This window comes from Manis javanica, chromosome 17, assembly GCF_040802235.1.
Source record: "Manis javanica isolate MJ-LG chromosome 17, MJ_LKY, whole genome shotgun sequence".
Taxonomy (NCBI): domain Eukaryota; kingdom Metazoa; phylum Chordata; class Mammalia; order Pholidota; family Manidae; genus Manis; species Manis javanica.
Genome location: NC_133172.1, coordinates 11,497,024 through 11,523,820, shown reverse-complemented (window position 1 = coordinate 11,523,820; position 26,797 = coordinate 11,497,024). Strand labels below are relative to the sequence as shown.

Here is a 26,797-nt window from a genome sequence, read left to right as displayed (position 1 = left end):
CAAAGCCAGATAAGGAAACTACTAGAAAAGAACATTACAGGCTAATATCCTTGATGGATATAGGTGCAAATATTCTCAACAAAGAACTAGCAAACGGAAATCAACAGTATGTCAAAAGGATAATTCACCATGATCAAGTGGAATTTATTCTTGGGGTGCAAGAATGATTCAACATATGCAAATCAATCAAAGTGATACAGTACATTAAGAGAATGAAAGAAAAAATCATATGATCATCTCAATAGAAGCAGAAAAAAGCATTAGACAATTGCAACATCCACTTGTTATAAAAATCTTAACAAAATAGACACAAAAGGAATATATCTCAACATAATAAAGGCCATATATGACAAGCCCATGCCTGACATCATAATCAGTAGCTCAAATTTGACAACTTGTCCTGTAGGATCAGGAAGAAGACAGGGGCGCTCACTGTCACCGCTGCGAAGTCTAGAAGTCCTCGCTGGAGCCATCAGGCGAGATAAAGAAACAAAATGCGTAAGAACAGCCTTGTAAAATCCTATTGGCAAGGGTTGTTGGCCATGTGACAGTGTTTGTATCCCTTATTTAAAGTTCATGCTATTAATTAATAAATGTCTGCTTGTCTGCTTTAAAAAAAAGAATTAGAAAGGAAGAATTAAAATTGTCTCTATTTACAGATGACATGATTTTTATGCAGAGAAAATCCTAAAGACACAACCAAAAACTATAAGAACTAATCAACAAATTCAGTAAGTTGCATGATACAAAATTAATATATAAAACTCAGTAATGTCTCTATACACTAAGAATTTTCTGAAAAAAAGAAAGAAATAGATCACATTTACAATAGCATCCATCCGAGTGTCCATCAGTGGATGAATAGATAATGAAGTTGTGGTGTATATATACAATGGAATAATATTCAGCCATAAAGAAGTGAAATTCTACCATCTGCAACAACATGGATGGATGTTGAAGGCATTGTGTTAAATGAAATGAGAAAGACAAATACTGTCTGAGCTCACTTTTATATGTGAGTCTGATAAAATAAACCCAAGAAGCTCAGCTCACAGAAAAAGATCAGAAGCAGGGCTTGGATGCAGGGGGACCTGGAGGAGGGAGGTCAAAGGTACAAAGGTTCCAGTTATAAAATAAAGAAGTTCTAGGGATGCAGAGAACAACATGGTGACCAGAGCTAATTCTCCTGTATCATATACAGGAAAGTTATTAAGTCCTATGAGTTCTCATTACAAGACTACACAAATTTTTCCTTTTTTTCTTGCTTTATCTTTTCATTTTATTGTATCTATATAAGATGGATGCTAGCTGAACCTATCACGGTAATCATTTCACAATATATGTAAACCAAACCATCACATGTATACCTAAATCTTATACAGTGATGCCGTCAATTATTTCTCAGTGAAATTAGAAAAAATAAAAATAATGAAAATGTAAGCATATTCTTGTCTCATCCTGGTGCGAAACTCCACCTTATATTCCTTCTATGCTGCCAGTTTCCTTGATATCAAACTCAAGACCTGCATTGTTGTGCTCTTTCTTTCAACTAATTTATATTCTCTCCCTGGACCAGAGGTAACGTACTCAGTTGCCCACATCACGCTCAGCACACGGGGATTCCAGGGGCTTTCTACGGGCTCATCTCCTCGTGAAGCACCACAGTGATGGAGACCATAGGATTCCTTTGTTACCCAGGGGCTCCCAAAGGGGAGGGGTCGCGGAGGGCGGGTGGGAGGGAGGGAGAAGGGGATCGAGGGGTGTTTGACAGGCACACATGGCGTTTGGGGAATCATGGGGAAGACAGTGTAGCGCAGAGAAGACAGTGACTCTGTGGCATCCTACTGCACTGATGGACCGTGACTGCAATGGGGTGTGTGGGGGGGACTCGATAATATGGATGAATGTAGTAGCCACATTGTTTTTTCATGTGAAACCTTCATAAGAGTGTATATAAATAATACCTTAATAAAAAAAATTTTAAAAAGAAAATGCAGCATTCACACCCTTCAGCCACAGGATAGGTAGGGATCTGATCTGATCCGATCCCCACCCCCTCAAAAAAAAAAAAACTAAACAAGATGATCCTAAAGCTACCCTTCTGTTCCAGAATTCTAGGATTCTGTCAATTAATAGCATTTATTCCTAGTCCACGATAGGTCGGTCCTACTGTTTAAAAAAATAACCTATACCAGGTTTTTTTCTTTTGCCAATGTTTGGCTAGTATTTATTTACTATATATAACATGAAGAGGAATTGATACCTTGCATATATAGACAAATGGAATAAAATAATTTCAAATAATTCCTTTCTTTATCAATTATAGATATACAGAAGAAAAATGATATGGAAACTAATTTTATAGTTACACTTTAAGAAAAATTTAAAAAGTTTTATATTTCAAATCTAGTGGTCTGACAAATGGCCTAAGAAAATTATTCTATATTACATAAAATACTATAAAAAAGGTAAGACTGATAGGATCCACTCTGCAGAAAGGGCCTTCTCAGGATTGTCACAGTTGCACATAGAATGGGGAGCAGTGTCTCAGATGTATTTGAGCAGAGATCAACCTTACCTTAAAAGACCCTTATACTCTGGTGAATTCATGCCCAACATAAGCCATGATGAAAATGCAGTTATTCTTGTAAGAGTTTATTTTCTGGTAATACCTGGCACCTCATAGGGAAATAAAAGTCCTAAAGGTGGTATTGGTTTCTGGAAGAAATGTATATTGGAGACTGTAGTAATCATGCACTTTTCCTAACTGTGATTACTTCAAATCTATTTTGTACAGTGACAGTGTTTAAATAATAATGTTATTTTGTGTTTGTTGATGTGTTAGTGTATTCTATGTAAATTCTGTAAATCATAATCTTTATTTCTTACTGTCATCCTGCTAAGATATCTGCCTTACCCTACCTAGCTTTCCAAAGTCTGCTCTACTATCCTGATATATTTCATTATGGTTATTCTGCAGTCAGCCCACAGCTTATTTTCAGAAATTAAAGCCCTCAAGACAAATGTAAACTCTTTCTCTTCTTTCCTCTCTCTCTATCTGCCTCTATGTCCCTTCCTCCCTTCTTCCTTCTCTCCCTTTCTAGTGCTGGTTAGATGTTTCCAAAATATTCTGAGTATATTTACAAAGCAGAACATTTTGCAAAGGACAACATAGTTTTGTCATTTGCCATTATATTTCAATGATTTTTATCATTCTAGTTTAATATTGAATTATTTTTGAATAATTGAAATATTTGGCTTTGCCATTATATTTCAATGATTTTTATAATTCTTGTTAGAATACAGTTGTTAAATTTAGTATAAATTTCTGTAAAGTGAGATAAATTAATTTATAGAAAGGAAAACTTGGTTACGATGAAGGAAAAGGTGTTTAACATTCCAGCAGAACTCCTGGTATACAGGGGTAACTTAAAAAAGAACCATTGGCCAATGTATTTAGGCTACTAGTCCTCAGTCATTACTGTACATTACAAATACTTAGAGGACCGGACAAAACACAGATTGCTGAGTTCCGCCCCCAAAGTTTCTCATTGAGTAGGTTTGCGATAAGGCTGGAGAATTTGTTTTGAAATCGCTTTCATGTAATGCCAATGCTTTTGTTTCAGGGACCACTTTTCAGGACGACTGATTTAGGCTCTAGTCAAAAGAAATCTAATTGTTCCTGGTGGTTTACATATACCTTTTGTAAATAGTATTTAAGGAAATACAATTTCTATGACAAGGACTTGGTGACTTTACGTGCAAAAGTAAGTTTTGATCATTCAGGGATTATCCCTGAATTATAGCTGGTGAATTATCCCTGCTTAATACTTTGAATATTTTTGTCCTTTGCCATTTGATGGTTTTTATTTTTATTCTTATCTACCTCTAATGAAGGAGAGCTGTTGTGGAACTCCTTATATAACACTAAGTACTAGAAAATTTGAAAGCAGGTTTGGCTGCATTAGTTTACTGCAAAATATATGTCTGCATAACAGTGACCTTTGATCTGTGAACAGAGAAGAATGTCTATATTCCTGGTATATTTTAAAGTCACATTTCAAAATAAAGGAATGAAAAGAAGGAGAAAGAAAGGAAGAAAATACTCTCCAAATCAGATACCCAGAATAGCCAACCCAAATTGATTGAGTTAATATTTTAATACAGTGTAAGCTTTTTAATACTCTCATTTTGTATTATCAGTGACAGTACAGCTTTCCAAATAAAGATACTTTTTTATTCATGAAAAACTATCTTTAATGTTTAGCTGCACACCAAACATTTTATTAACATTTTGTCTTGAGTTCTTCTTGGCATGATATTTCCATGCATATTCGGCCCATGACATTTTTTGGGCTGATGAACACTGTATAATGCTATGTGGATTCTTCCAGTCCATAGGAATTTTGCATTGGAAGCCCACAAGATCAAAGTATGTGTTCTTTGGCTTTCATGATCTGTGAGTAACAGGTCAACTGAATTCCTGTATACAAACATGAAAAACAAAGAGTGAAAAATACTAATATCATTTTTGACTGATGAAATACATAGATACATGTGATCATTTACCTTATTTCTACCCATATGCAAAATACATTATTTAGCTCATTGTGAAAAAATGCATCAGAAAGATTTTAATTTTTTTTAATTAAACAAGTTATTTTTTTGACAGTCAGTATGTGCTGAATGTTAACGGAACTCTTTAGTACTGGTTTATCTGGAGAGTTATCAAATAGCCATAGAAACTGGCAATTCAGAAATCAACCAATAGAAATCTTCCACAAGTGATCTCAATTCTTCTAGAGCCAGAAAATTCCAGTTGACTGCAGTTAGAGTAAATTATCTGGAAATGCAGCTTAAAAATAACATTTATGTAGAATTCTAACCATATGCTGGCATATATTATCTCTTAATAAAATTTTCTCTTTTAAATTAAAGGGGTCATAAGATAGAGAATGTTGTAACTTTTTCTAGAAGGACTTCATGAGTAATGGTAATGAGTATTTGTAAATCATTGAGTTTCATTTATTTCTATGTCTGAAGAAAATAAAAGAACAATATTTGTTAACTTTTAATTTCTGTCCTCTCCATGAAGATGCTGCTTTTGTTTTGTCTCAATGTTAAGTAATCATTTTAATGGAATTTTCAAATTCTTAAAGTTTTAGGAATTTTACTCAGTAATGTAAAGCCCTCTAAAATTGGCCATCATTTCCCAATCACTTAGTGAACTGAACCATTATGAGGTCCCAGCCAGTCAACAGGAAAAATACTAAGTATGAAGTAAAGACATTGAGGTCAAAAGGTAGCTGATATTTTTAAAAGGCTACAAGAGTTCCTGTCAAGGAGAAAGTGTACAGAGTACACCTATTAAAAGCCATGGCTTGATCTGATTCCGTCTTTCATTCAGGAATGGCATGAAGGAAATCTTACTAATCTCCAGAAATACCCAACCACAGGTCCATGTTTCATGACATCGTGGGGTCAGTTAGTGTACTGGATACCTTACTAATGCTCTCTGGTTATTTTCTCTCTTTAGACCAAATGTATAAACTGCCCTTTGTTTCCACACATTCATTCCACTGTTTGGAACTTCTGGTAACACTAATGTTCATTCCCTTTAATTGATACATCAGTCACACAAACCATTTTCTACCACATATACTTCAAGTATCCTGTAGATCAAACATATAGTAAGTAACAGGATAAATGTGACTGGTGTTTGGAAATATAAAACTTACTCTCCCTTAACCACCCACTTTCTGATTTCCTCTCAAGGCAGACTTTGAAGGGGTATTTTTAGATAATTATTTCTTCTTTATTCCTCCCAGAAGAATTTAACTTGTTTTCTTATTGAAAGGGGAGAATAGTTTTTGCAGACTTTTTTCATAGGAAAACAAAATAGAAGATCAAACAGAAAAAAATGGGGAAAAAAGCATTTTTCCAACAACACAAACTTGGAAAATAGCTGTTTTAGCAACATGTTACTAGCAAAACAAATAATGATAGAAAGTTAGAAAATTATTTTTCAATAGAGATAATAAGCATAACAGTATTTTCACACATTACACCAATGAATATATACTAAAAAGCTCTGAATTTTCACTCTCTGATTAACCATGTGATTACCTTGGCCAAAGCAAACAGCCTTCACAAATAATAATAATTGCTCTTCTTACCATTCAGGACAACTGCCTGAATGAGATGAGAGAATGATGCATATAATTTTAAAACTTTCATGTGTTATTTAAACATACAGTGTTTTTCATACTGTTGTTTTCCTAACCTTATCAGCTTAGATAGGATTAATATTAGCTTTCATTCATTCATGAGTTACTTGATGAACATTAACTGATTGCCTCATGTGAAAAGTTTGAATGAACATTTCCACTGATAGAGTGTTTCCAAAATAGAGGTAAAAAATGGAACTGACTTTTTATATTCATTTTTCTGTGTTCTGAGAGGAGAAAGGGGAGAAGGAAAGAGACAGATAATACACTATTAGACTGTTCAAATGGGAAATTCAAGTATTAGAGGATTTTCAATGAATTCTTTTTGAAAATGGAATGTAACAAAAACAAATAGAAAAAGAACAAATGATAATAAGGAGTGGAGGCCCTCTGTGGGAGTGGAATAGATAAGACTGGAACAGATAAGATTTAAAGGGCCTGGCACTTCCGGTGCAATTTAGTAACTGTCAACAGTATGTGTATGATACTGTCCTTTTACCTCCTTTGCCCCTAATCTAGCTATCTGATATTTATTAATTCCCACAAACATAAGTTATACCAAGAGGCAATATGTGCAGTGGTTATGAGCACAAACTATAATGAAAGATTTTCTAGGCTTAAATCTTGGCTCCATTACTTATAGCTTTGTGACCTTAAAAAGGTTCCTTGAAGTCCACCAGTAGAATGGATAAAGAAGTGGTACATAAACACAATGGAATATTATTCAGCCATAAAAAGAAAACAAATCCTACCATTTTCAACAACATGGATGGAGCTAGAGGGTATTATGCTCAGTGAAATCAGCCAGGCAGAGAAAGACAAGTACCGAATGATTTCCCTCATTTGTGGAATATAACAACAAAGCAAAACTGAAGGAAAAAAACAGCAGCAGACTCACAGACTCCACAAAGGGACTAGCGGTCATCAAAGGCAGAGGACTGGGGAGGGTGGGTCAGGAGGGAGGGAGGGAGGAGGGGATTAAGGGGCACTGTAATTAGCAATCACAATATAGGGAGGTCACGGGGAAGGCAGTGCAGCATGGAGAAGACAAGTAGTTACTCCATAGCATCTTACTACGCTGATGGACAGTAATGCAATGGCGGGTGGGTGGGGGACGGTGAGATAATATGGGTGAATGTTGAAACCACAATGTTTTTCATGTGAAACCTTCATAAGATTGTATATCAATGATACTTTAATTTTAAAAAAAGGTTACTTAAATTCTCTATGCTTCCACCTCTTCATTGCAAAATTGGGGTGATAATAGTACCTATCTTGCAGGATGGAATAAATTCACATATGAGAAATACTTCAGATTGCATCTGGTACATCATAAGCACTATATTGCTGTTAAATATAACTATCTCCATATGTTTCTTTAGTCTCTAAGTGAAAACACCACACATTAATTGACAATAAGATAGACTGTGATCTGGACCATCCCCCCAAATTTAAGACATTAATAATAATAATAATAATAATAATAATAATAATAATAACTATCATGGATAGAGAGAGATTAGCTTTGTCTGGCACTTCTAAATTTGCTCCATTCAATTATCAGCTCAATGCTAGTTACTATAATTATCTCCATTTTGCATATAAGAAAACTGAGGCATCTTGAGATAAGCTAATTTACCCAAGATCATAGAGCTAGAAAATGTCTGAGCCGTAGTTTTGATTCAGACACTTTGTCTCCAGACCTGCACTGTCAACTTGTAGAGCCTCTAAGAGCACCATATAGATATAAATATTTATGTCTGTAGCAATTTAAAACTACTTAAATGTTAACAAGAATATCCAGTTTCTCTATTATTCTGGATAAACAAAATTTTATTACACATACTTGGAATGCACTCTTAAATATTCTAATAAACTGTAAGCCCTGAGCTGCCTTAATAACCCTGCACAGTAAATTGTGTTAAAAGATTTGCCACAAGATGGCAAACTTCAGTGAGAGGTGCTCATCCTTGTCAGGTGCAAAGACATATTATTAGGTACTTTACAGTGAAGCCAGGGGAAAACAAAAAGATGAGCAGACTTCTGTATTTTATATAAACAAAAATACTTAACCTTCATTTAATCATGCTCATTCTTGGAAGAAAAAATGCAATAATATTATTCAGTTCATACATTCAAAGTCACATCTTTTGTTTCTCCTTATTAAAAGCATCATATCCTGTTTCATATACTCAATATTCTGCTCTCAAGATCAAAGCTCTTGGTCTGGCTTTGTAATGCTTTCTCATGAAATATGTTGATTATACAAAGATTATATATCCCCTGGGAAAAACACTCTTTCAGTGTACCTATACCATGTGGGTGCTTCAGATGGAAACAAACATTTGCATTTGCACTGTTCTGTGGCCCATCAACACTGGCAGGGCATTACCAGGAGACTAAACACCGGGGCAAAAGCCTTGATAAGTTAGACTAACTCTGAACCCATGAAAATGGTCCTTTATGGGAAGATTCTGAGGGCTAATCCCATGCAGAAAACAAAACACTGACCTGTTTTACACTTGTAAGTACAACTATATTAAAAAGTGGAATGAAAACACTATGAGACACATGACAAAACACCTTCATATTATCAAAATGCAACTAATTTTTCACACCGCGGTCCTCATGGAGTTCTAAGGCCTTGCCTGCACTTGAAAAAGTTGGATATGATTAAGGCAGATTTTCATGTTTAAGTAAGAACTTCCAGTGAGTGATAGGATCTGCTCAGAGAGTTGTCAGTTCTCTTTAAAGTGCATAGTACAATTCCCAGACAGCTAGAGGACAGTCCCTCTACAGCGGGGTGAGGTCAATGAAAAGTCATGAGTGGCTCAAACTTTCTCACCCCTGAATCTGAGAGACAAAATCTGCAGAATTCCCAGCTCCGGCCAGCTTTGGAGTGGAAAATGGGTTGGCGAGATTAAACCTAAATCTCTTGTGTGTGGAGGCAAGGAATTAAATTCAGGACTCCTGTGCTGGCTGAGTGAGGAAGAAATGCTCAAACCAAACCCCACAGACCATAATCTCAGCATTGACATCTAAAGCTTAAAAAAAAAACCTTTTTTAAAACCCGTCAGGAGGAAAAAGGAAGTTTTAAGATGCAAAGCTTTTTTATACATAAAAACTGTTGTTTTTAACTTTCTATCTGTTTATTTATATATACAAGAGGATTTGCATGGGTTTCTAACCCACAAAAAGTGCATTTGGTTCTGGAGCACACACTTAACACAGAGCTGAGAACGACAGCCCCGATGACTGCCACCTCCTGCTGAGCGCTTACGCTGAGCCAGGCACTCGCAAAACACTTGTCCACACAGGACCTCACATGATTGACACAAAGGCTCTTGAAAGAAACATCTGTTACTATTCTTGTACTTCTGGTTTTCTAACCTGGGATTAGAGAAGGGAAATAACTTGCCTCCACATCACAAGGTTAGAAGGGGCAGAAAGAAGACTGGAACCTGGGAGGCCGACCCAGGTACCCCTTACCTCTGGGGGTCATCCCATCCATCCCCCTACCGCTGGCCAAACTTCTCCAGCTCACCCTTTACCTGGATGATTTCTGCACAGAACAGCAGCATCTACACCCACACTGAACACCGCAGGTGTTAAGTCCCCAAAACCGTGTAATCAGAAACGGCCCCTGTGGTGCGAGGTTCTGGGTGGCCCAGACAGCAACCTCAGCAAGGTCCCAAAGAAGGGGGCACAGAGAAAGGGCAACCTGACCAAAACCCTCTCCCTGCTGCCTCAGTTTCCCCAACTGTGAAATGGACCTAATGTCTTGTCTGTCACAGAACATGACAGATCCTGGAGGTGGCGAAACAGACTCGCACTGCAGAACCAATGCCATCAGAATGCACAGTAATAATACAGCTGAAATAGTATGAAGGCTGGAATTTCCTTTATGGTATCTACCAAAAAAGAAAAAAAAGTGTGGGGTTGGGAGAGGGGTAATGGACAAAAAAAGATCAGCAGAAAGCCAGTAATGGGTACACAGGGTTGATTATGCTATTCTCCCAACTCCTGGTGAGTGCTTTTAAATTTCCATGATAAAAAGTTAATAATAATAATAATAACAATAAGCAAAGTGAACCCTCACTGCCAGCTCCCAGATCCACCCGGGCCACCTTCAAGACTTTCTGCATCTTCACTCAATTCAGCCTCACAAAGAACCCCCGAGGGAAGTTCTGATACAGGGGAGGAAGCTGAAGCCCACAGGGTTCTGCCTTGGACCCTGTCCTCGGTTTACAATGCCAACATTAATTGCCCAGGGTTTGGGGGAAGGCAGTAAGGGCTTGGGGATGTGAGCCCATGGGAGCCTTCGCTAATGCGCTGATAATCACCACCACCTCAGCATCACCACCCCCCACCAGAGCCACTAATATGACCACCAGCATGGCCACCATCAGCATGGCCACCTTCACCACGGCCACTAACATTTTCCTGAGCACCTGCTATATGCTAGGCACATACTAAGCACTGAACATCCATGAGCACGTCTGAAGTGGGCTTCCTGTCATTCTCATTCCCCCGGTTGAGGCCCAGAGCTCGCAAGCCCCTGGCCTGCAGCCACTCAGCCAGCAGTGGCAGAGACAGGATTTGGACCAATGAACAGTTGGCTTCCAGAGCCCATGCTCTTGACCTCCACGCCAAAGTGCAAGCACATGACCCAGGCCACAGGCAGGAAGGAGGAGGGCAAGGAAATCACAAGAGGGTAAAGACAGTGGGACTGACAGGTTGGCTGTGCAGAACAGGAGGGGAGCAGCTTCCTTCAAGGCACAGCTGCAAAGGTACCAAGAAAGACCAAATGACACAATGCAGGCTCTTGATCCAGCAATGCCACTTCCAGGAGTTTATCTCACAGACATACCCACCTCCCGATAAGATTGGATGTGTACCTTCCAGCTCTGCATGCAAGGAAACGCCTCCACACCCACGTTAAGTAAGAGAGGGTTCGCCCACCCTGCAGAATATCATGCAGCCAAGATGAAGACAGGGTGTGCGATAGGGTCTCCCAGGGAGATGACCTGACGAAAGCGAGGTGCAGCACGATGGGCAGAGCGAGCTGGCCCGTGCGAACTGTTTCTGAAGACATACACGGTATATAAATGTGTGTGCACAGAACATCAGCACTGAGGTGCTGCCCCTCGGGAGGCAAACTGGGGGTGGGGGGCAGGGAGGCCAAGGGGGTGGAAGGAGAGACTTACTATGCTTGGGTTTTTAATTTGTCCCACATGAATGTGTGGCTTGGAAAACAAGAATGAGACAGAAAGAAAGAAGCTGCTTCCTCCTTGGAGCCCTCCAGACCACCCAGACAGAATTAATCAAATGCCCCAGCAGCTAATCCAGCCGTGCGGACAACTTATCTCTAACCTCCTCCTGGACTGGGTCCCAGTATCCTAACTGAGCCCCAGGGCCCTGGCACACAGTAGGCCCTCAGGAAGTTTAGGTGGGAACGACAGAAAGAAAAAATTCCCTGCCACTGTGAATACACAAACATGTACCCAAAACTAATTGCCACCAAACTAGGAATATCTTAGAAAACTCCATTGGGGGATCTTGCATGTCATGAAGGCTTCAGTCTGAGGGGACAAAACTCTAATGGTGGCAGGGACTTCTACGGAAGGAATGAGGAGGGAATCCTTGGGGACAATTCAAGCAAACATTTCCCCATGTGTCTCTGGTGTGACAGATCCTACTCTGGGAGCCGCCTCAGACAGGCCCTCCAACCTTAAAGAGGGAAGAAAAACTCAGATATGAACAGGAGAGTCAGTGGGGTCAGGAGGGATCACTCTGATGAGGGGGGTGGCTTACATCCGTGGACCACTAGCTCAGGGAACTGCTGTTTCCACCAAGAGGGAGGGTGCCTGGGGCGGAAGGCCCAAAAGGGCAGGGCAAGACCACCGCAGCCCCCACCCTCTCCCCTGCTGTGGGACAGGGAGAAAGGCAGCCCTTCCAAGCCCTGGCCAGCTAGAAAGGAATGCCACGTTTTCCTGTTTCCAATTAACTTCCCCCACCAGCAGCCTTCTGCATTCTTGAGACCAGGAGTCAGAATGCACAGGGGAAAGCTGGGACCGCTGGCGGGAACTCCCTGGTGGCTGGGCTGGGGGCTAGAAGGCGGCCCTTAGGACCCTGGGAGGGAGACCCCCTCACCCCTGCCCCAGGACACCCTGCCCCTTCCACAGCCTCAGAGCAGGTGGTGTGAGAAGACCCCACATCCCCAGGGAAGGTTGGGAAGGCCCAGGAGGCCTCTGGGAAGGAAGTCAGCAGGAGGGGGTGGGGAGGTACAGGCCTGTCCCCTGTGGGCCTTACTCACGCTTCCCTGCTCAAAAAAACCAATTCCTACTTTCAGGAAACACTCACCCTCGAGATCTGTGTGTTTCCTAATGCCCATCTTCTCCTGCCCCCCCACCCCACCCCACTCCTCCCCCAGGAATTGTTATTAAGCCTGTCTTCTCAGGAGGGTGCACGTCAAGAAGAGGGCAGCAGGGGAGGGGCGGCACAGGGGCTCCCTCAAAACACTGCCTCTCCAGCTCTGCTGACAAATACTGAGTCCCTGCCCTACCACGCCTGGACCCTGCTATCTGGGTTGGAGTCCCCTCTCAGCCCTGGACTCAGTTTCCTCATCTGTACAATGGGAAGATCATCTGTGTCACCTCCCTCACTGGGCCATCCCCAGCCACCCCCGCAAATGTTTATTTACCACCAGAAGTGCTGAAGGGGTAGGGGCCCGTTCAGAAAGCTGGAAGGCAGCCTATCACCAAAGTGGATTTATTCACAGTCTCCCCTTTGCCCCCCACTCCCACCCCAAAGCACAGGGAATTCCTCCAGGGTGCCTGCCGTGGCTACTACCCCTTAAATGCCCAGCACTCAACACTGCTCCCCTTCCCTACAGGCAGGCCATATCCCCTCTGCTGAATGAGAAATAAAAGTTAACATGCTTGCATAATACTTCCCCCACCTCAAGGTCCATTAAAGGAACTCTAATTACGCCCAACTGCAGAGGAACCTGAGGACTAGCGAGGTCAATGGCCTGCCTAAGGTCACAGAGTGGGACAGGGGGTCTGACACCCAGGCCAAGGGCAGAAAGCTCCTTGCCAGCCACATCAGGTCACCGTGGAGGCTGACAGGGCAGAGTGACTGCAAAAGTCCCCAATAGTTCAGCTGCCCTCCCAGCAGCAGCAAGCTGGGCCAGCTTCCAGCTCAAGTGGAAAAGGAGGAGGGTGACAGTGGGGCCACTCCCAGGTGCCCCCCCACCGTGTCCTGCTTGGCCAAGCCTGGGGCCCTCCGTCCCCTGACTCCCCACCTCCAGCTCCCAGGTTCTGTAGGCAAACACTCTGCTCCCACCCCAGGGGCAACGATCCTGCCCTCAGCCAAGTTTCCAGGTCCTCCTTACCCCTCCCAAAACCAGCACTCAGGGGGAAAAAAAAATCCAACACCTTTTCCAGGTATTATCCCTATTTGAGACCCATGCCAACAAAATCAAAAGGGACAAAATGCCACAGAGGGGGTACAGGAGAACCTGACAGTTGGAGCTGAGCTGGAGAAACTTGAGAAGGTATAAATGGGGGCTGTGTGACCCCAGGCAAGTCATATAGCCTCTCTGAGCCTCCATTAGCCTGTCTGAAAAATGGGAATAACTGTTTCCAACTTGGGCTGGTTCCACTCGTAATGCAGGTAGCATCAGCCAATCCATAAAGCTCCCTGGGTAGACAGATGTTGTTATTTCCGGCTTGTAGAAGTTGGGGAGCCAGGGAGGAGGGTGGGGTAGGTAAACATGCTCCTCAAGTCCCACTGCACAAGGGCACACGGGAAGGGATGGTTTCTCAGCTGTCCACTGTCCCCGATTCCCACCACCCGGTACATCGGAGGTGACTGCACCCCCAATCCCCAGCCCAGGTGAGAGAAGAGACTGAAAGACCCAGACAGGGCTTATCATAAATCTCAGGCCTTGGAGTCTTGGGTGGTCCCACAAACTGTTCCCCAACAAGCACCCTCGGAAAGGAGGTGTGAGCGCAAGGCCAACACATCCCCCAGTGCAGAAACAGCACCTCCGCAGACTGCTACTGCTCTGCTGGAGGGCTGTGCGACAAAAGCGGCTGATTGTCAGGACAGAAGGCTGGGCACAGACAGCAGCCCACGGGCTGGGAACACCAGAGGGCTGGGACCTGTCACCCCCGCCACCCCGATAGCCGACACGGTGGCCTCTGACCCCACCTCCGAGGAAGTTCAGCTGCTCAGAACCGCAAAGCAAAACAAAGGGGCGCGGAGGGGAAGGGGCCGCGGTGCCTTCCAATCACGGCTGGCTGCGGACCCAGAGCCGGCCCTCCCGCGGCTGCTCGCCCCGTTCTCCGCTGGCCGCGGACCAAGGCCTGGGCAGCCCCCGCTCCCTTGTCTCCCCGCGGCCGCCCGTGACAGGAGCCGGGGAAGCAGCCGAAGGGCAGCCAGGGATGGGAAAACCAGACGGCTCCATCCCGCCTCCCTCCTCCTCCATCCCTCCCTCCGGGAGCCCGCGGCCTGGCCGCCCTCCGCAGGGCCCTGGGGAGGCCGCGGGCCCGGCTCGTCCGGGCTCAGCCCAGGGAAAGGGTTGCCTTTGTCTAAAGGTCACCACCCGAGCGCGGTGCCCGGGCGGGGCCTGGTACCTCCCATTCCCAGGCCGAGGAGGCGGAGATAGGGGGCCGCCCCAAGTCTCGGGAGGTGACAGGGGTAAGGCTCACCTCCCTCCTTTTACCCCCACTCTCCCCCCGCGTAACGCCCCCCTCCGGGACTGGCCAGTAAGCGGGGGAGGGGGCTCAACTCCTTTCAGTGCTGGGGAGTGGGGGACCAAGTCAGCTCCTTTCATTGTTTAGGGGCGGTGGGGAGGGGGAGACCTAGTGGCCTCCTTCCGCATCCATCCCTGCCCAGCCTGCCCGAGGCCCCGTTTCTCCCCGGCACCCCCTGGAAGGATTTGGGGAGGGGGGCGCAGGGGACGGGCGAGAAGCGGGGATGAAGGCTTGCCGCCTCCACCGGGAAATCACCATCCTCGGCCCCACTGCCCTCTTCTCCATCGAAAGGCGGGGAGCACGGCCAGGGGAGGGGTCCCCGATCGGGGTAAGGGGGGGTCTCTCGCCCCTCCCCCAGTGGAACGTTAGGTCTTGTTTTTCCGCCGCTCCATTGTATCCCCGGCAGCCGGCGGGAGGGCCTGGGAGGCCCCGGGCGCCGCTTTTGGGCAGGGGAGTAGGGGTGGGGTGTCCGCGGAGGATCGGGCGGCTGTGGTGGTGGGAGAGACGCGGGAGGTGGGGGGCTGCCGGGGGTGGTGGGGGCCGAGCGAAAAAGGAGGCAGCGGTCGCTGCGCCCCGATTGGGGGTCTGAGTGTGTGAGTGTTGTGGGGGGTTCGGCCCCGGCTCCGGCCCCCCCCCACACTCGCTTTTGCGCCCTGTCACAGCCCCGACTCGCAGGTAGAGAGTTAAGAGATTTAAAGAGAAATTGCTACATTGTGAGAAACTCACCCTGATGTCCGAGCAGCCGTCGGCGCGGCATCTCGGAGACGGCCCCGCACGGGCTGCAGAGGGGGGACCCAGAAGGGGCCGACCGGCCGGGCCGCTCAGCGCACTGCCTGGTAGCATGGGGGCCGCCCGGCAGCCTCCGCCAGGCCCCGGACCCGTTCCCGCTCCGGGGAGGACCCCTCGGGTTTGGGAAGAAAACAAAATGTTTTTTTAATTAAATGCAAAAGAAAAAAAAAAACCTTGCAGGGTTTGTGTTCCGCGCCCCCCTTCCGCCACCGCCGCCTCCTCTTCCTCCCTCCGCCCTCGTGGGGGGACCGGCTTGGGGGAGGCCCCGCCCCGCGCGCCGCTCCAGCCCCAGTCCCGGGGCTTTGGGGGAGCGCCTTCCAGGCTCCGAGGCAGTCCGCTGGCTGCGTGGAGCGGTGCTGTGGCTTGCGAAGGGGGCCAAAGGGCTTCGCGTTCTCGGACCCGGGCGCCAGGCCCTGCAGGGGAGGGGGCGCCGTGCGCCCTGGGCGGGGCCCTGACGCAGGGGATGGTCGCCGGGTGGCAGGTCGTCCCCGGGGCGAGCGCCGAAGGTTCGAAAAGGTAGACGGAGGCGAGGATGGAAAAGAGGGGAGGCTTCGCAGGTGGGACCGCGAAGGAGCCGGAGTACTAGCCAAGAAGGTGAAAGGCGGTGGGGGCCTTGGGGCCACCGGCCCGGACACCCAGCGTGGTTTGATCACACACCCCAGCCTGTCTTTGCCAAGCGGTGACGACCCCAGAGAAGGCGCCGGGGACGGGGCCGTTCTGCCTCCCGACGCCTCTCGGGCCGCGCTGTTGGGATTCCCAGAAGCTTTGATCCCAGCGTGAGAAGCACTGTCCCAACCTATGGAGAAGATCGGGTGGTCTGCCTGCAGGCGAGGCAGTGGTGGGAGGCACAGAAGACGAAGGGGGCAGCTTCACCCAGCGATGTCCCAGGGAGAACGTGGTGAGCATGTGACTCCCAAGACGAGGTCAGCCACAGCAGGGATTCCCAAACCTGGCTGCACACCGTGATCACTTTTAAACAAAACAGCACTGGGGTCACATGCCTGCTCACTTACTTCATAAGTGTTCAGGCATGAGACCTGGCTGGCGGGCCCCAGGACAGCACCCTGGCTAGCACACGATTCCGTCTGGGGTTGGTTGTGTGAGATCTGGTTACAAGAGAAGTTTTGCCAGGTGGTGAGTTTGACGCCCTTCACAGATTCTCCTTCTTTCCAATTACATATAATGAGCCCCTGTGACAGCTCTAATTGTTACCTGGAATAGTATTGCTATTAACATTAGTAAGGTGACATATATGGAGGACAGTTATGGAAATTTAATTTGGGCTGTTTGATCAAATATTTGATAAAAATCAAGGATGAGGATAGAAATTTAATGCACAGAAATCTGTTACATTCCTATATACTAACACTGAACTAGCAGAAAGAAAAATTGGGAAAACAGTTGCATTCACAATTGCATCAAAAAGAATAAATACCTAGCAAGGAAGTGAAAGACCTAAACCCTAAAAACTACAAGACACTCTTAAGAGAAATTAAAGAGGACACTAATAAATGGAAATTCATCCCATGCTCTTGGCTAGGAAGAATTAATATTGCCAAAATGGCCATTCTGCCTAAAGCAATCTACAGATTTAATGCAATCCCTGTCAAAATACTATCAGCATTGTTAAACTAACTGGAACAAATAGTTCTAAAATTCATATGGAACCACAAAAGACCCGGAACAGCGAAAGCAAAGCTGAGAAGGAATAAAGCAGGGGGTATCTCGCTTCCCAAGTTCAAGCTCTACTACAAAGCTGCAGTAATCAAGACAATTTGGTACTGGCACTAGAACAGATCCATAGAGCAGTGGAGCAGAATAGGGAGTCCAGATATTAACCCAAGCATATATGGTCAAATAAAGGAACCACGGACATACAGTGGGGAAATGACAGCCTCTTCAACAGCTGGTGTTGGCAAAAGTGGACAGCTATATGTAAGAGAATGAAAATGGATTACTAACTCCATACACAAAAGTAAACTCAAAAAGACCTGAATGTAAGTCATGAAACAATAAAACTCTAAGAAGAAAATATAGGCAAAACTATCTTGAATATAAACATGTGCAACTTCTTCATGAACATATCTCCTTGGGGAAGGGAAACAAAAGCCAAAATGGACAAGTGGGACTCTATCAATAAAAAGCTTCTGTACAGCAAAGGACAACACAATTAGAAAAAAAGCCATCCTACAGTGTGGGAGAATATATTCATAAATGACATATCCAATAAGGGGTTAACATCCAAAATACACAAAGAGCTCATGTACCTCAACAAACAAAAAGCAAATAATCCAATTACAAAAATGGGCAGAGGAGCTGAACACAGTGCAAAGAATAAATTCAGATGGCTAACAGGCACATGAAAAGATGCTCCACATTGCTATCATCACAGAAATGCAAGTTAAAACCACAGTGAAATATCACCTCACACCAGATGGGATGGCCAACATCTGAAAGACAAACGATAACAAATGTTGGCGAAGATGTGGAGTCAGGGGAATCCTCCTACACTGCTGGTGGGAATGCAAACTAGTTCAGCCATTTTGGAAAGCAGTATGGAGGTTCCTCAAAAACTCAAAGTAGAAATATCATTTGACCCAGGAATTCCACTGTCAGGAATTAACCCTAAGAATTTACGAGCCCAGTTTCAAACAGACACATGCACCCTTATGTTTATCGCAGCACTAGTTACAATAGCCAAGAAATGGAAGGACCCTAAGTGTCCATCAGTAGCTGAATGGATAAAAAAGATGTGGAACATATACACAATGGAATATTATTCAGCCATAAGAATAAAGCAAATCTTACCATTTGCAGCAATGTGGATGGAGCTAGAGGGTTTTATGCTCAGTGAAATAAGGCAGGTGGAGAAAGACAAGTATCAAATGATTACACTCATCTGTGGAATATAAGAACAAAGGAAAAACTGAAGGAACAAAACAGGAGCAGACTCACAGAACCCAAGAACGGACTAACAATTATCAAAGGGAAAGGGACTGGTGAGGATGGGTGGTAAGTGGAAAAAGGAGAAAAGGGGGCATTATGATAAGCACACATAAAGTAGGGGGGGTCATGGGGTAGGCAGTATAGCACAGAGAAAGCAAGTAGTAGTGACTCTAGCATCTTACTATGCTGGTGGACAGTGACTGTAATGTGGTATGTGGCGGGGACTTGATAGTGGGGGGTGTCTAGTAACATAATGTTGTTCAAGTAATTGTACATTCATGATACCAAAAAAAATGTATCCTCTGACAGTCTGTCCTCTTTCCTTATTTTTTTTTAAAGTATAACCATATTATATTCATAAAGCATTGGTCTGTCCCCCACTAGAGGTATGCTGTGGAGTACCGGAGCCAATCGCTATATGTGGCTATGATGTGGCTAGTCCGAACTGAGATGTCCTGTGAATGTAAATATACATCAGATTTTAAAGAATAAAAAATAAGTATATTATCTCATTAAAATTTTTATATGGATTAAATGTTAAAATAACATTGCAGGTTGAATTGTTTATTAAAGTTGTTTTCACCTTTTTTTGTAACCTTTGTTTAAAAAAATGATTACTAGGAAATGTAAAATTGTGTCTGACACTTGAGGCTTGTATTTCTTTTGGGTGGTGATGTTCTGGAATACAAGCTGAGGCAGAAACGTTTGTTTCTGAGGTACAGACACTGCTGTACCTCAGAAGAGAACAGAAACTCAGTAAGCAGTATTTGCTGAATTAAGGGACCCAAAAGTAGAATGGCAGTCCTTTTTGTTGTCTACCCCAGGGGTCCATTATGAAAAAGTAAGAAAACTTTGAAGCATAATTTCCATAAAAGACACCCATTTTAAGTGTATAATCCAACAATTTTTAGTGAATTCACAGGATTGTCCAACCGTCACGTCCCTTTTAGAATATTTGCATCACCCCAATCAGATCCCCTCATGCTCCTTTACAGCCCATCCCCATCCCATCCCATCCCAAGGCAACCACTGTACGTCGTATACGATTTCCTGTGTTGGATTTCTAAGGAATGAATCCCTGTGTCCTTCCAGGGAGCAAACTCCCTGACCAGACCGGGCCATTGCTCCTCCCGGCTTCTGTCTGTCCCTCAACGCTGCTCAGCACAGGGCCAGACCCGCACATGGCTCAGGGTTTGCTCAAGGGAAGGCGGGTGAGCTCGCGCCCCGCCCCCTTAGGGGTTCTCAGCCCCGCGCCTTCCCAAGGCCCCGAAGGGCAGGCCTGGGGGCTCGTGGTCCGCTGCCGCCTCCTGAAGAGCACGTGGGGCCGCCTTGCTGAGCCCCACAGCCCTGCGGGAGGGGCGCCTACTCCCCAAGCCCTCCTCGCGGGGACGGGGACTGCGGCTCCCAACGGCCCGCACGGGCGCGAGCTCCGCATCAGCGCGTTCCGGGGCGTCCCCCGGCGGCTCCTAACCCTGCAATGCCTTCCCCCGGCCAACTGCCTCCCTTCCCGTCCGCCGCCGGGCGCCTAACCGCGCTCAGCCCCGCCCCGCCGGAGGCCCCGCCCGGGCCCCGCCCCCGCCCCTCGGCGTTGGGCAAAAAACCGCCGAGGCCGCCCCGCCGGGCCGCACGCGCGGGGCGCCCGGGCGTCTAAGGTGCGCGCGAGGATGCTCCGGGCCGGGCAAGGCGGCGGCGGCCGGTGCCGCGCACGCGTGCCCGCGTCGCGGGTGAGCTCACAAGATGCCCCGGGGGCAGGCCCGGCTGCGCGAGCGTGCCCGGCCGGCGGGCAGCGCTGTGGAGACCTGGGGACGCTTGGAGACCCGCGAGGCCCGGCGCGCGACCCCCGGAAGCGGGTAAAACCCGGTTGCTGCCGCCACGGCCGCCTCTCTTCGTCTCTATCCACCTTCCCACTCCTTCGTCATTTTCAGCCTCTTATCCCTTTAAAATCTAATTTGTTTGTACATTTATTTTTGAGAGCACCTATCAACCTTTGTAAGGGCGCAGGGGGCGCCGTGGGCGCCCCTCGCCCCGCGTCACGCACGCACTGTCTGCCCTCCCAACGGCTCCGGGCCTCGCTGCACCCCGCAGCCCCTTCTCTCTTGGAGAAGACTCAGCGGCCGCTGGCCACTGCACCCCTTTTCTTACCCACGCCGCCCCCCAGGCCCCAACTGCCCCCTCGCAGCTCTCCAGCACGTATCTCGGGCCCTGCCCGACCTCCGCCCTTTCTGCATCTTGGCCTTGGATTTGCCGACCCCCACTTCCAGGTTCGTTCTGCTAAAAATTCTGTTTCCTCCTGAAGAGTCCTCCTCATCTTGGGGACCCAGGTTTCTTTCTTTTTAGGATCATCCAGCAAAAACAAAAATCTCTCTCTATCCCTTGAGTACAACCCTCCCTCTCCTTTTTGGAACTTAGAAGAAAAAATATCTTTCTTTCTTCACAGATTTTTTCCCTCCGTCCAGGATTGCTGTCCAGCAAAAATTCTTCCTTTCCGCCAGGATTTTTTGGTGTGTCTTTCCAACTCATTAACAAACCATTCATTCCCAGTTTCTCTCTGGTCTGATACTTGTTTTCCCAACCCTCTTCCCCAACTCTCCAACAAAAGCCTCTCTTGATCACCAGTTCTACCCCAGTTAGGCTTGTCCCAGCAAAATCCCCAGGTCCCTCCCCAGACAGGGGAGATAGGAAAGGAGGAAAAAACAACTTTTTCTTAACAACAGAACCCTTTCTCCCACCTAGATCTCTCCCGTTTGCTATTGCTTCCTTTCTTCTAAAAGCTGCCATCTCCTCCAATTTCTCAGCAGTGTCCTGGCTTCCTTGGGGACCCAAGTTCTGAATTGTCCCCTTCCTTTCCAGCACCTGCTCTTCAGGACAAAAGAAGTTGGACGAATCCTGAATTTACCACCCGGCGTTCCAGGAGGCAGTACCCAGTGGTCTGACCGTTGCTGTCCCTGTGGGTCCTGACCTGGGCCCTCCTGTTCCCTGGAGGATCCCTCACTTGCTCTTCCGGTGAGTTTCTGCCCTTCCTCGGTGGATTCCTTTCTTTCTCAGAAGTGTTTCTAATCCCTCCAAAAATCTCTGTACCAGTGGTGAGATCATTATGGAATTGCTGTTTGGGAAATCAGATAAGGAAAGGGGTTTTTTGTTGTGCATGTTGACCTCCCTGGAGGAATGCAGACATTTATTAGACTGGCTTATGTTGCCTTGTTTATTGCAAAAATGCCTTTTCCTTCTCTAGCCCAGGCTAGCAACTTAAGATACCCACAGGCCCTGAGTGTGACCATCCAGACTGCGCCCTAAGCGACGCCAGTCAATGCAAATGGCCACATAGAAATGCCAGGACAGTGTTGCGAGAACTTCATTATTTAAAATTAAAGTATCGTTGATAGACAATCTTATGTTGGTTTCAAATGTACATCATTTGGTTTAGCAGTCCCTGTGACCCCCTAACGTTGTGACTGCAAATTACTGGGCTCTCTTATCCCCCTATCGCCACACACCCCACCCTCCTCACTGGCCCCATCCCCTCCCCCTTGGTAACCACTTGTCACCTCTCAGTGTCCATGAGTCTAGTGCTGTTTTCTTCTGTTTTGCTTTGCAGAACTTAATTTTTTTTTTTTTTTGGTGAAGAGACCAGAACACTGTCTCTGTGTGGAACCTTTTGAACTTTAAAAATACTGACAAGTTTAATGAATATTTAAAGACAGTGTAAGCCCCTTACAAAACTTGTCTGGTGGCCGCCAGTTTAGAAGTTTTGTTTTAGGGTTTCTTTCTGTGTTAGACACACTTACACAGATACATATACCCCTGGGCCTATGCGTATATGCAGGACTTGTTTTCTTTAGGACCAAAGTTCTCAAACTTCTTGATCTTAGGACTTGTCTGCACTTTATTATGGAAGACCCCAAAGAGGCGTTCTGCATGTGTACTCTATCTGCTGACATTTGCTGCATTACAAGTTTAAACTAATAAACTTAAACAATTTTTTAAATTCATTTATAAATAGCAATAGTAGACCAATTCTGTGTTAACATAATTGACATTTTTATTAAAAGACTGTTTCAGAAAACAAAAAATGTAGTGAGAATAATAGCATTGTTTTATAGTTGTTTCTTATAACTGCTTTTGTATTCAGACTCTTTGGATATGTCCTGTAGCCTCTGCAAAGTTTCCCTGAGAATGAAAAAGGCAGATATTTTTATGAAAATAGTTTTGACCTCGTTGACTTCCTGAAAGACTCTTGAAGACCTGGGGGCTCCCCACATTGCCATCCACCTCACCATGAAAACTGCTCCTCTAGATTTTAGTGCTTATTTGCACCTTCTTTTAGGATCAGCTTTTAGAGTGAGAAACTTTGGTGTCTCTTTTCTTCGTTTAGTTAATTCTGGGTAAGAAATTTTCCTGGGAAGTACAGTCAGAGGCTACTGATTGCACCATGTCTTTCTCTTTCACAATGTAAGCTTTAAATCTGCTCTTTTCATGAGATATCGGAGGAAATGAGTTAAACCTCTGGTAAAAATTATATTGGTTGGATGGCCAGAGGAGGGAGTCTTTCCTGACTAGTCAGTTTAAAAATGTGGGTGCAGAGTATTACACAGGAGTTCCTGCCTCAAGTGTGGAATTACAACACAGTGGAGTGGTTATGTGTGAGAGCTTTGAAGTCAGACTACCTGGGGGTGAATCATGACCTTGATTTGGGGTAAGTTACTTAACTTCTCTAGACTACGTCATCCATAAAATAGGGTTAATAATACAGCATATTGCCTCAAAGGGGTATTGTGGGAATTAAATGAGATGATACATACATGGTTAGAGTAGGGCCTGGTATATGATAAAGCCTTTATAAATGTTTGCTTCTACTCTTACTATTATGATGATGATTATTATAGGGGCCTGGCAAGAAGATAAGTGAGGACTGTGGGAACCGGAGGCCACAGCCTTCTCCAGAGACGGCACCATCTGTCAGCTCTCTCTTATTGATGACTATCAGGGAATATCAAATCTGGTAATTTTTAAGAGAAGTCAGAAATCCACATATTTAGTTGAAATCTCTCCATTAAAAGAAATGTCAGTGGCTGATCCATTTTCATTTTATTTTATTTTATTTTTTATGGTTTTTTTTCATTTTATTATCTTTAATCTATAGTTACATGCTGAACATTATGTTTCCTAGACTCCCCCTTCACCAAGTCCCCCCCACAAACCCCATTACAGTCACTGTCCATCAGCATAGTAAGATGCTATAGAATCACTACTTGTCTTCTCTCTGTTGCACAGCACTCCCCATGCCCCCCCACACATTATACATGCTAATCGTAAGGCCCCCATTCTTTTTCCCCACCCTTATCCCTCCCTTCCCATCCATCCTCCCCAGTCCCTTTCCCTTTGATAATTGTTAGTCCATTCTTGGGTTCTGTGATTCTGCTGCTGTTTTGTTCCTTTAGTTTTTCTGTGTTCTTATACTCCACATATGAGTGAAATCCTTTGGTATTTGTCTTTCTCCACCTGGCTTATTTCACTGAGCATAATACCCTCTAGCTTCATCCATGTTGTTGCAAATGGTACAGTTTGTTTTCTTCTTATGGCTGAATAATATTGCACTGTGTATATGTACCACATCTTCTTTATCCATTCATCTACTGATGGACACTTAGGTTGCTTCCATTTCTTGGCTATTGTAAATAGTGCTGTGATAAAAATAGGGGTGCATCTGTCTTTTTGAAACTGGGCTGCTGCATTCGTAGGATAAATTCCTAGAAGTGGAGATTCTGGGTCAATAGGTATTTCTTTTGAGCTTTTTGAGGAGCCTCCATACTACTTTCCACAATGGTTGAACTAATTTACATTCCCAGCAGCAGTGTAGGAGGGTTCCTTTCTCCACAACCTCGCCAACATTTGTTGTTGTTTGTCTTTTGGATGGTAGCGATCCTTACTGGTGTGAGGTGGTATCTCATTGTGGTTTTAATTTTCATTTCTCTGATGACTAGCGGTGTGGAGCATCTTTTCATGTGTCTGTTGGCCATCTGAATTTCTTCTTTGGAGAACTGTCTGTTCAGCTCCTATGCCCATTTTTTAATTGTCTTATTTGCTTTTTCTTTGTTGAAGTCCGTGCACTCTTTATATATTTTGGATGTCAACTCTTCATTGGATCTGTCATTTATGAATATATTCTCCCATACTGTAGGATACCTTTTTGTTCTTTTGATGGTGTCTTTTGCTGTACAGAAGCTTTTCAGCTTGATATAGTCCCACTTATTCATTTTTGCTTTTGTTTCGCTTCCCCGGTAAGATATTTTCATGAAGAAGTTGCTCATGTTTATGTCCAAGAGATTTTTGCCTGTGTTTTTTTCTAAGAGTTTTATGGTTTCATGATTTACATTCAGGTCTTTGATCCATTTCAAATTTACTTTTATGTATGGGGTTAGACTGTGATCCAGTTTCATTCTCTTACATGTAGCTGTCCAGTTTTGCCAGTACCATCTGTTGAAGAGACTGTCATTTCCCCATTGTATGTCCATGGCTCTTTTATCATATACTAATTGACCATATATGTTTGGGTTAATGTCTGGAGTCTCTATTCTGTTACACTGGTCTGTGGCTCTGTTCTTGTGCCAGTACCAAATTGTCTTGATTACTGTGGCTTTGTAGTAGAGCTTGAAGTTGGGCAGTGAGATCCCCCCCCCAACTTTATTCTTCCTTCTCAGGATTGCTTTGGCTATTGGGGGTCTTTGGTGTTTCCATATGAATTTTTAAACTATTTGTTCCAGTTCGTTGATAATTTGATAGGGATTGCATCAAATCTGTATATTGCTTTGGGCAGGATGGCCACTTTGATGACATGAATTCTTTCTAGCTGAGCGCATGGGATAAGTTTCCATTTGTTAGTGTCCTCTTTAATTTGTCTTAAGAGTGTCTTATAGTTTTCAGGGTATAGGTCTTTCACTTCCTTGGTTAGGTTTATTCCTAAGTATTTTATTCTTTTTGATCCAATTGTGAATGGAATTCTTCTCATGATTTCTCTTTCTATTAGGTCATTGTTAGTGTATAGGAAAGCCACAAATTTCTGTGTGTTAATTTTGTATCCTGCAACTTTGCTGTATTCCAATATCAGTTCTAGTAGTTTTGGAGTGGAGTCTTTAGGGTTTTTATGTACAATATCATGTCATCTGCAAATAGTGAAACTTTAACTTCTTCTTTGCCAATTTGGATTCCTTTTATTTCTTTGTTTTGTCTAATTGCCATGGCTAGGACCTCCAGTAATATGTGGAATAACAGTGGGGAGAGTGGGCATCCCTGTCTTGTTCCCGATCTCAGAGGAAAAGCTTTCACCTTCTCTCTCTTCAGCATGATGTTAGCTGTGGGTTTATCATATGTGGTCTTTATTATGTTGAGGTAGTTGCCCTCTGTACCCATTTTGTTGCGAGTTTTGGCTGATCCATTTTTAAAGAACATTGTGTAGCTCAAAAAAACAGGCCTGTGGTTTTTTTAGTTTTTGTTTTTTTGATTTTTTGTTTTTTGGTATCATTAATGTACAATTACTTAAACAACATTATGGTTACTAGACTCCCCTTTTATCAAGTCCCCCCCCCACGTACCCCATTACAGTCACTGTCCATCAGCGTAGTGAGATGCTATGGAATCATTACTTGTCTTCTGTGAATATGCTGCCTTTCCTGTGTCCCCACCTGCTACATTAAGTGTGCTAATCCTAATGCCCCATTTTCCCCCTTATCCCTCCCTTCCCACCCATCCTCCCCAGTCTGTTTCCCTTGGTCACTGTTAGTCCATTCTTGGGTTCTGTGAGTCTGCTGCTGTTTTGTTCCTTCAGTTTTTGCTTTGTTCTTATACTCCACATATGTGTGAAATCATTTGATACTTGTCTTTCTCCACCTGCCTTATTTTACTGAACATAGTACCCTCCAGCTCCGTCCATGTTGCTGCAAATGGTAGGATTTGTTTTCTTGTTATGGCTGAATAATATTCCATTATGTATATGTATCACATCTTTATCCATTCATGCACTGATCCACTGATGGACACCTAGGTTGCTTCCATTTCTTGGCTATTGTAAATAGTGCT

General features: G+C 44.7%; 1 protein-coding gene across 1 annotated transcript in view; it reads left to right on the top strand.

Annotated features, from left to right (window-relative positions):
- The first annotated feature begins 21,483 nt into the window (after positions 1–21,483).
- The window catches only part of LOC140847149 (zinc finger protein 541-like), a 38,420-nt gene continuing 33,106 nt past the window's right edge, over positions 21,484–26,797 (top strand). The window contains exon 1 of the mRNA XM_073226399.1: positions 21,484–21,727. The gene's annotated coding sequence lies outside the window, so the exon portion shown is untranslated. The remainder of the gene's footprint in view (positions 21,728–26,797) is intronic.